Below are 10,173 nucleotides of genomic sequence, written 5' to 3' on the forward strand. Positions count from 1 at the left end.
GCCCTGCCCCAGCCCCTGCCCCTGTCCCTACTCCAGGCCCTGCCCCTGTCCCAGTCCTTGACCCTTCCCCTGCCCCTGCCAAGCCCCTGCCACTGCCCCAGCCCATGGTCTTGCCAATGGCCATGTCCCTGCCCCTGGCACTGCAACTTCCATTGCCCTGCCCTTGCTCCTGGCCCTAACCCAGCCCCTGGCCCTGCCCCAGCCCCTGCCCCTGCCCCAGCCCCTGGCCCTGCCCCAGCCCCTGCTCCTGCCCCTGGGCCTGCCCTAGCTCCTGGCCCTGGCCCTGCCCCAGTTCCTACCTCAGCCCCTGGCCCTGGCCCTGCCTCAATCACTGCCCCGACACTGCCCTGCTCCTGCCATGCCCCTGGTCCTGCCCCAGATCCTGGCCCTGCCCCTGCTTCTGACCCTCCCCTATCCCTGCACCAGCCCCTGGCCCTGCCTCGTGCCCTGCCCCTGCCCAGGCCCCTGGCCCAGCCCTTCGCCCTGCAAATCCCCATGAACCTACCCTGGCACTTCCCCTGCCCCTGGTCCTGGACCTGCCCCTGTCCCAGCCCCTGGCCCTGCCCCAGCTCCTGGCCCTACCCAGCTCCTGGCCCTGCCCCTGCCCCTACCCCAGCCCCTGTCCCCGTCCCTCCCACCACCCCTGGTCCTGTCACTGCCCTGCCCAAGTGCCTAGCCCTGCCCCTGGTCCTTCCCCTGCACCTGCACTGTCCCTGCCCTGCCCCTGCCCCTGGCCCTGCCAAGCCACTGCCATTGCCCCTGCCCTTGCCATGCCCATACCCATGCCCCTCCCCTGCCCCTGCCCTACCCCAGCGCCTGCTACTGCCCTGCCACTGCCCAAGTCCCTGGCCCGATCACTGGCCCTAAACCAGCACCTGGCCCTGCCCCTGCCCCTGCCCCTCGCCCTGCCCCTACCCCTGCTCCAGACCCTGGCCCTGCCCCTGCCCCAGCCCCTGCCCCTGGGCCTGCCCCTGCCCCTGCCCTTTCCCAGCCCCTGGCCCTTCCCCTACCCCTGTCCTAGGCCCTGGCCCTGGCCCTGCCCCTGCACCTGGTTATGACCCTGCCCCGACCCTAGCCTGACCCTGCCCCTGCCCCTGGCCTTTCCCCTTCCCCTGGCCCAGCCCCTTACCCTGCTCTGTCCCTGCCCCAGCCCCTGGCCCTGGCCCTGCCCAAGTCCCTATCCTGCCCTGCCCCTGCCCCTGGCCGTACCCCAGTCCCTGCCCCTACCTCAGGCATGGCCCTTCCCCAGCCCCTACCCCTGTCCCAGTCCTTGACCCTTCTCCTGCCCCTGCCCCTGGCATTGCCAAGCCCCTGCCACTTCCCAAGCCCGTGGTCCTGCCAATGGCCATGCCACCGCCCCTGGCCCTGCAACTTCTCTTGCCCTGCCCTTGCCCCTGGCCCTAACCCAGCCCCTGGCCCTGCCCCTACCCCTGCCCCTGGCACTGGCCCTGTCCCTGGGCCTACCCCATGTCCTGGCCCTGGCCCTGCTCCAGTTCCTACCTCAGCCCCTAGCCCTGGCCCTGCCTCAATCACTGCCCCTCACCATGCCCTGCCCCGGCCATGCCCCTGGCCCTGCCCCAGACCCTGGGCCTGCCCCTGGCACTGCCCCTGCCCCTACCCTGCACCAACCCCTGGCCCTGCCTTGGCCCCTGTACCAGTCCCTAGCCCTGCCCTATGCCCTGCCCCTGTCCAGGCCCCTGGCCCTGATCCTAGCCCTGCCCTGTCCCAGCCCTAGGCCCTTCCCCTGCCCCTGGCCATGCCTCTGGCACTGCCTCTGCCCTTGGCCCGCCATGCCTGTGGAGCTACCCCAGCTCCAGCCCCTTGTCCTGCTTCTGACCCTGGCCCAGCCAAGCCCGTGCCACTGCCCCTGCCCTGCCCCTGCCTATGCTTCTGCCCCAGCCCCTGCTTCTGGCCCTGGTTCTGGTTCTGGCCCTGCCCTACCATTGCCCATGCTCCATCTCCTGGCTGTGCCCCTGCACATGCCCCAGTCCTCATCACTGCCCCTGCCCCTGGCCATGCCCCTGCCCTTGCCCTAGCCCCTGGCCCAGCCCCTGGCCCTTGACCTGCCGCTGCCTCGTCCCTGTCCCTGGTCCTGCCCCAGCCATGACCCTGCCCCTGCCATGCCCCTGTCCTTGCCCCAACACCTGGCCCTGCGGCTGCCACTGGCCCTACCATACCCCTACCCTGTCCCTGACCCTGCCTGTCCTAACCCTGGCCCTTCCCCTATCCCAGTCCCTGGCCCTGTCTGTGCCTCTGCCGCAGACCTCGGCCCTGCCCCTACCCCTTGTCCTGCCCATGACCAGGCCCCTGCCGCTGTCCCTGCCCCTGGCCTTGCCCCTGGCCCTCCCTCTGCCCTGCTCAGGCTCCTGCCCCTGCCCCAGGCTGTGCCCTTGACAATGCCCTGCTCCAGCCCCTGGCCCTGCCCCTGCCCCTGACCCAGGTCCTGGCCCTGGCCCTGCCACTGTGCCTGGTCATGACCCTGTCGTGACCCTGCGAAGCCCCTGGTCCTGCCCCTGCCTCTGCCCCTGCCCCTGCCCCAGCCCCTGGCCCTGCCCCTGCCCCTGGGCTTGCCTTTTCTCCTGCCTGGTACCTGCCAAGCGCCTGGTCCTGCCCCTACCCTTGCCTCTGACCCTGGCACTGCCCCAGCCCCTGCCCCTGCCCTTGGCCCTGCCCCTGCCCCTGTGCCTGGTGATGACCCTGTCCTGACCCTGCCCTGCCTCCACCCCTGCCCTGCCCCTGGGCTTGCTATTGCTCCTCCTGCCCCTGTCCCTGCCTCCAGCCTTGCCCCTGGCCCTGTCCCTACCCCAGCTCCTGGCCCTGGCCCTGCTAAGCCCCTGCCCCTACCCTGCCATACCCTTTCCCCTGCCCCTGCCCCTGGCCCTGGCCCTGCCCTTGGGCCTGTCTCAGGCCCTGGCCCTCGCCCTGCACTAGTCACTAACCCAGACCTGGCCATGGTCCGGCCACTGGCCCATCCCTTGCCCCACCCTACCCCTGACCTTGCGCCTCCCCCAGCCCCAGGCCCTGCCCTTGCTCCTGCCCTGCCCCTGCACCTGACCGTGACCCAGCCCCTGGACCTGCCCTAGCCCCTGGCCAAGTCCCTGTCCATGCCCCAGCCCATGTGCCCCTGCCCTTTCCCTTGCCCCAGCCCCTGCCCTTCCCCAGCCCCTGGCCCTTCCCTTGCCCCTGTCCTAGGCCCTGGCCCTGTCTCTGCCCCTGCGCCTGGTTATGACCCTGCCCCAACCCTAGCCTGACCCTGACCCTGCCCCTGCCCCTGCCCCTGCCCCTGGCCTTTCCCCTTCCCTGTCCCAGCCCGTTCCCCTGCTCTGTCCCTGCCCCAGGCCCTGGCCCTGGCTCTGCCCCTGGGCTTCCTACAGCTCCTGGCCCTGACCCTCCCCATTACCTTGTTCCAGGGCCTGCCTCAGTCCCTATCCTGCCCTGACCCTACCCCAGCCAGGGCCCCTTCCCCTGCCCCTGCCACGGGCCCTGACCCTGGGCCCGCCCCAGCTCCTGGCCCTGGTCCTGCCACTGCCCCTACCCCAGCCCATGGCCCTGCCCCAGTCCTTGACCCTTCCCCTGTCCCTGGCCATGTCCCTGGCACTGCCTCTGCCCGGTGCCCTGCCCCTGGCCCTGTCCCGCCATGCCCATGGAGCTACCCCAGCTCCAGCCCCTTGTCCTGCTTCTGACCCTGGCCCAGCCAAGCCCCTGCCTATGCTTCTGCCCCAGCTCCTGTCCCTGGCTCTGCCCTGCCACTGCCCCTGCTCCATCTCCTGGCCGTGCGCCTGCACATGCCACAACCCTCATCACTGCCCCTGCCCCTGGCCATGCCCCTGCCCTTGCCCTAGCACCTGGCCCTGCCCCATCCCACTCCCTGGCCCTGTCCGTGACGCTGCCGCAGACCTCGGCCCTGCCCCTACCCCTTGTCCTGCCCATGACCAGGCCCCTGCCGCTGTCCCTGCCCCTGGCCTTGACCCTGGCCCTGCCCTGCCCCTGCCACAGACTTTGGCCCTGGCCCTGCGCCTGCCCCTGGCCCAGCTCCTGAATCTGCCAAAGTCCCTGGCCCGATCCCTGGCCCTGCCCATTGGGCACCCTGGCCCCCGCGTGTGCCAAGACCCGAAGTTGGAGCACCGGCGCCGGCACGGGCAGCAGCGAGGTGTAGGAGTGGCTGCGGGTGCTGCGGCTCGAGCAGTATGCACAGTACTTCCTGGACACCGGCTACGACGACCTGGAGATGTGCCGGCAGATCGGGGACCCCGACCTGGACGCCATCAGGGTGCTGGCGCCCGCGCACCACCGACGCCTCCTGGAGGCCGTGGGTCGCCTGCGCAAACAGGACGCGGCCACAGCCGGCCTCTACTTTACTCTCGAGCCGCCGCCTCCGACCGACCCCAGGTCCCAAGTAGCCTTCCAAGCCCTTGGCCGCAGGAGCCAGCCCCGCAGGGACCCCCGGGCTAAACCTGAAGATCCTGATCCGGGACAAGCCGGTGCGCGATGGTGTGCGCTGGGGCAAGGCCCCGCACCCCCGCCAGGTGAGCAGGCACGCGCGGGTTCTGGCATCCGGCCTACGGCTTCTCTGATTTTTCTCTCGCGGCTGCTGATTCCTTCCTTGCAGGGTCACAGGTGCCGGTGAGGCGGACTCTGCACCCTTCGCCCTCTGCCGGGGCCGGGTCTCCGCGCAGCCCCCGGCCTGCCCTTGGCAGAACCGAGTCCTGGGCTCTTGCGGTGCTCTGGGGGCCATGGGATCTGAAGGGCAGGAGAAGACTGGGTAATAGCTACCTTGTCTTGGGCCTTCCTTTTCTCCTTCCTTGTCTTTCTTTGCATTTTGAGTGACTCCCAAAGAGGGACTGGCTGTCGTGTGCCATTGTACTAGGTGCACAGGGAAAGTGACCGCCCTGCCACTGGGGTCTCCCCCACAGTGGGGCATCTGTAAAGTTGCCAGGGGTGGGGCGGGGGCACAGGTGTTGGATGGGGGGCATTAATGAGGCACATGCACGCTCCCTTGGGATGAGTTTTTTCCACGGAAGGGTACAGCACGCAGGCAGGTGCTATGGCCTGATGGTCCCAGGGCATCCCTGCATTTGGGAGGGGAAGGCTGTGCGCAAGGAGAGGAGCTTTTCAGGACTGATGGAGGAGCGTGCAGGGAAGCTCCGTGGCTGCTGGGCATGGTATGCCCAAGGGTGGGGCTTGGGTGTCAAAGCAACTACCAAAAAGTCCCCGTTCTCAGTGGTGCGGCCTCCGCCCAGAGTCTGCCTGGCGTGGGTCCCCATGGCTGCTCCACCGGCTGCTCTGCACGGCTGCGGCCCCAGCACCTCTGCATGTTCCTCCTGGGCTTCCCAGGCAGGTGTCTTCCCGCGAGCCTGTGCACTTTCCAGTGTGGCCAGGGAAGGGCTCTGGTGAGCCTGTGGAGCAGCCATGGGGACCCACGCCAGGCAAACTCTGGGTGGACTGCGCGCCGCTTGGAACTGGGTCTTTATGTTAGTTACTTTGACACCCAAGCCCCATCCTTGGGCCTGCCATGCCCAGCAGCCATGGAGCTTCCAGGCCCTTCCTGGCGCCCTCCTCCCTCAGTCTTAAAAAGCTCCTCTCCTTGAGCACAGCCTTCCCCTCCCAAGTGTGGGACGCCCTGGGAACCCCAGGCCATAGTGCCTGCCTGCATTCTGTACCCTTCGGGGGAAAAAACTCATCTCAAGGGAGCTTGCCTGCACCTTATTAACGCCCGTCCCATCAAAACCCCATGTCTAGCCCCAACCCTGGCAACTTTACATTGAGCCGCTGTGGGGGAGTCCCGGGCAGAAGGGGGGTCACTTTCCTTGCGCACCGAGCACAAAGACATACTACAGCCAGTGTCTCTTTGGAGTCACTCAAAATGCAAAGGAGGACAAGAAGAAAAGGAAGGCCCAAGACAAGGTAGCTATTACCCAGTCTTCTCCTGCCCTTCAGATCCCACGGTCCCCAGAGCACCGCAGGAGCCCAGGACTCGGTTCCGCCAGGGGCTGCGCGGAGACCCGGCCCCAGCTGAGGGCGAAGGGTGCAGAGGCGGCTGAAGGCCGCCTCACCCGCACCTGTGACCCTGCAAGGAAGGAATGAGCAGCCGCAAGAGAAAAATGTAGAGAAGCCGCAGGCCCGACACCCGCCCCCTGCTCACCTGACGTGGGTGCGGGGCCTTGCCCCGGCGCACACCATCGCGCATCATCTTGTCCTGGATCAGGATCTTCTGCTTCAGCCGGGGGTGGCTCATCCTCTCCCGGGTGCGGTGGGCCCTGCGGGGCTGGCTCCGGCGGCCGAGACTTCGGAAGGCTTCGGGGAACCCGGGGTCGGCGGGAGGCGGCGGCTTGAGCGTGAAGCAGAGGTCGGCGGTGGCCTCATCCTGCTCCCGCAGGTGGCCCACGTCCTCCAGGAAGCGGCGGCGGTGCACGGGCGCCAGCACCCCGATGGCGTCCAGGTCGGGGTCCCCGATCTGCCGGCACACCTCCAGGTCGTCTTAGCAGTTGTCCAGGAAGGACTGCGGGTACTGCGCGAGCAGCGGCGCCCGCAGCCACTTTTAAACCACGCTGCTGCCCGTGCCGGCGCCGGCGCTCCAACTTCGGGCCTCGGCGCGTGGGGACCGACAGACAGCGCGGAAGTTGTCCTCGGGCCGCGCGGGCCGCCGCGGGCGGCTCTGACACAGGTGCGAGCGCCTCCGGAAGCGAGCGGTGGCCGAGCGGGCGCAGCGAGCCCCGTGCAGCCGCCGACTCCGGGCGCGCGCCCTGGGGGCAGTAAGGGGGCGCGCCGCCGGGTTGCGCCCGGGAGCGATGCGGGGTGAAGTCGGCGCAGCCGGGGGCAGCCGGGGCCGCCGCTCTGCCCGCGCGCGCCCGTCCCCGTCCGAGGCTGCGTCTCCCGTGTGCCCTGGCAGCGACACGGCTTCCTCCGCATGGCCGCGCACCGATGTACAGCGCGAGACCCGCGTCCTCCCGCGGGGGAGGGTCCTGGGACCCGCCCGAGGCCCGCGGCGCCTTCGAGCGCCCCCCCCCCGCGTTCGCTGCGATCCCGCCTCTGTCTGGCCGGGCCCCCGCGCGCCTTCACCGGCCTGTCCCAGCCGGCGCGCTCCTGGCCGCTCCTAGGCCCGCACCCGGGTGGGGCGCGCCGGGCTTGGCTGCGCGGCCTCGGCTCCCTCCAGCCGCGTGGAAACCTCCTGCTGCTGTTACTGCCGAGCTCAGGTTCGGGGGGGTGGGGGGGTGGGGGGGGGGAGCAGCACTTTCTCAGGATGGCGCATCCCTCCCTGGGGCACAACCTCCCCGCCCGCGCGCTCCCTAACCCTGCTCTCTGGTGCCCCTGCCAGTCCCATCCCCTGCTCTTCCACTGCCCCTTCCCTGCCCCTGCCACAGGCCCTGCCCCTGCCCCTGCCCCTGCCCCTGGCCCAGCTCCGGAACCTGCCCAACTCCCTGGCCCGATCCCTGGCCCTAAACCAGCACCTGGCCCTACCCCTGTCCTTTCCCCAGCCCCTGGTCCTGACCCTGTCCCTACCGAAGCCCCTGGCACTGTCCCTGCCCCTGTCACAGCTCTCAGCCCTGCCCCTGTCCCTACCCTGCCCCTGACCATGCACCTGCCCTGTTCCTGCTATGCCTGTGTCCCGGCCCCTGGCACTGCCCCAGCTCCTGTTCCTGCCACTGCCTCAGCCCCTGGGCCTGGCCCTGGCCCTGGCCCTGGCTCTGCCCCTGAGCTTGCCACAGCTCTTGGCCCTGGCCCTGCCCATGACCTTGCTCCTGGCCCTGCCCCTGTCCCTATCCTGCCCTGCCCCTGCCCCTGGCCCTACCCAAGCCCCACCCCCTGCCCCTGCCACAAGCCCTGCCCCTGGGCTACCCCTAGCCCCTGGCCCTGGCCCTGCCACTGCTCCTGCCCCAGCCCGTGGCCCTGCCCCAGCCCTCGGCCCTGCCCCTGCCCCTGGCCCTGGCCCTGGCCCTGCACCAGCCACTGTCCCTGCCCCTGCCCCTGCCCCAGCCCTCGGCCCTGCACCTGCTCCTGGCCCTGGCCTGGCCCTAGCCCTAACTCTGCCCCTGGCCCAACCCCAGCCCCTGCCACTGCCACAGCCCATGTTCCTGCCAATGGCTATGCCCCTGCCCCTGGCAATGCAACTTCTCTTGCTCTGCCCTTGCCCCCGGCCCTAACCCAGACCCTGGCCCTGCCCCTGGCCCTGCCACTGGGCCTGCCCTAGCTCCTGGCCCTGGCCCTGCCCCAGTTCCTACCTTAGCCCCTGGCCCTGGCCCTGCCTCAATCACTGCCCCTGACACTGCCCTGCCCCTGCCGTGTCCCCGGTCCTGCCCCAGACCCTGGCCCTGCCCCTGCACAAGCCCCTGGCCCTGCCCTGTGCCCTGCCGCTGCCCAGGTCCCTGGCCCTGACCCTAGCCTTGCCCCTGCCCCAGCCCTAGGCCCTTCCGCTGCCCCTGGCCCTGCCCAAGCCCCTGGTCCTGACCCTGACCCTACACTGCCCCCGTCCCAGCCCCTGCCTCAGCCCCTGCACCTGCCTTTGCCCCTGGCCCTGCTGCTTGCTATGCCCCTGGCCCTATCCCAGCCGCTGGCCCTACCCTTGGCCCTGCCCCTGACCCTGACACTGGCACTGCTCCTGGGCATGCTGAGGCACCTGGCCCTGGCCCTGCCCCTAACCCAGTCCCTGGCCTTGGCCCTGCCCTTGCCCCTGACCCTGCACCAGCCCCTGTCCCTGCCTCTGCCCCAGACACTGTCACTGCCCTGCCCCTGTCCTGCCTCTGCCTCTGGACCTGCCCCAGCCACTGCCTCAGCCGCTGCCCGTCTCTGCCCCTGCTTCAGCCACTGGTCCTGTCCCTGACCCTGTTCCTGCCCCTCCCATGACCCTAGCCCTGCCCCTTCCTCTGCCCCTTCCCCTACCCCAGGCCCTGCCCTTGCCCCTGGCCCAGCCCTTCGCCCTGCAAATCCCCATGAACCTACCCTGGCACTTCCCCTGCCCCTGGTCCTGGACCTGCCCCTGTCCCAGCCCCTGGCCCTGCCCCAGCTCCTGGCCCTGACCCTGGCCCTACCCAGCTCCTGGCCCTGCCCCTGCCCCTACCCCAGCCCCTGTCCCCGTCCCTCCCACCACCCCTGGTCCTGTCACTGCCCTTGCCCAAGTGCCTAGCCCTGCCTCTGGTCCTTCCCCTGCACCTGCACTGTCCCTGCCCTGCCCCTGCCCTGGACCTGCCAAGCCACTGCCATTGCCCCTGCCCTTGCCATGCCCATGCCCCTCCTCTGCCCCTGCCCCTGCCCTACCCCAGCCCCTGCTCCGGCCCTGCCACTGCCCTTGCCCCTGGCCCTAACCCAGCCCCTGCCCCTGGCACTGGCCCTGGCCCTGCCTCAATCACTGCCCCTCACGATATCCTGCCCCAGCCCTGCCCCTGGCCCTGTCCCAGACCCTGGGCCTGCCCCTGGCACTGCCTCTGCCCCTACCCTGCACCAACCCCTGGCCCTGCCTTGGCCCCTGCACCAGTCCCTGGCCCTGCACTATGCCCTGCCCCTGCCCAGGCCCCTGGCCCTGACCCTAGCCCAGCCCCTGTCCCAGCCCTAGGCCCTTCCCCTGCCCCTGGCCATGCCCCTGGCACTGCCTCTGCCCCTGGTCCTGGCCCGCCATGCCCATGGAGCTACCCCAACTCCAGCCCCTAGTCCTGCTTCTGACCCTGGTCCAGCCAAGCCCCTGCCACTGCCCCTGCCCTGCCCCTGCCTATGCTTCTGCCCCAGCTCCTGCCCCTGCCCCTGGCCCTGCCCTGCCACTGCCCCTGCTCCATCTCCTGGCCGTGGCCCTGCACATGCCCCAGCCCTCATCACTGCCCCTGCCCCTGGCCCTGCCCCAGCCCCTGACCCTGACCCTGGCCCTGCCCCAGCCATGCCCCTGCCCCTGCCATGCCCCTGTCCCTGCCCCAACACCTGGCCCTGCGGCTGCCACTGGCCCTACCATACCCCTACCCTGTCCCTGACCCTGCCTGTCCTGACCCTGGCCCTTCCCCTATCCCAGTCCCTGGCCCTGTCTGTGCCTCTGCCGCAGACCTTGGCCCTGCCCCTACCCCTTGTCCTGCCCATGACCAGGCCCCTGCCGCCGTCCTGCCCCTGGTCCTCCCTCTGCCCTGCTCAGGCTCCTGCCCCTGCCCCAGCCTGTGCCCTTGACAATGCCCCTGCTCCAGCCCCTGGCCCTGCCCC

Source organism: Tamandua tetradactyla, chromosome 2 (assembly GCF_023851605.1).
Source record: "Tamandua tetradactyla isolate mTamTet1 chromosome 2, mTamTet1.pri, whole genome shotgun sequence".
NCBI lineage: Eukaryota > Metazoa > Chordata > Mammalia > Pilosa > Myrmecophagidae > Tamandua > Tamandua tetradactyla.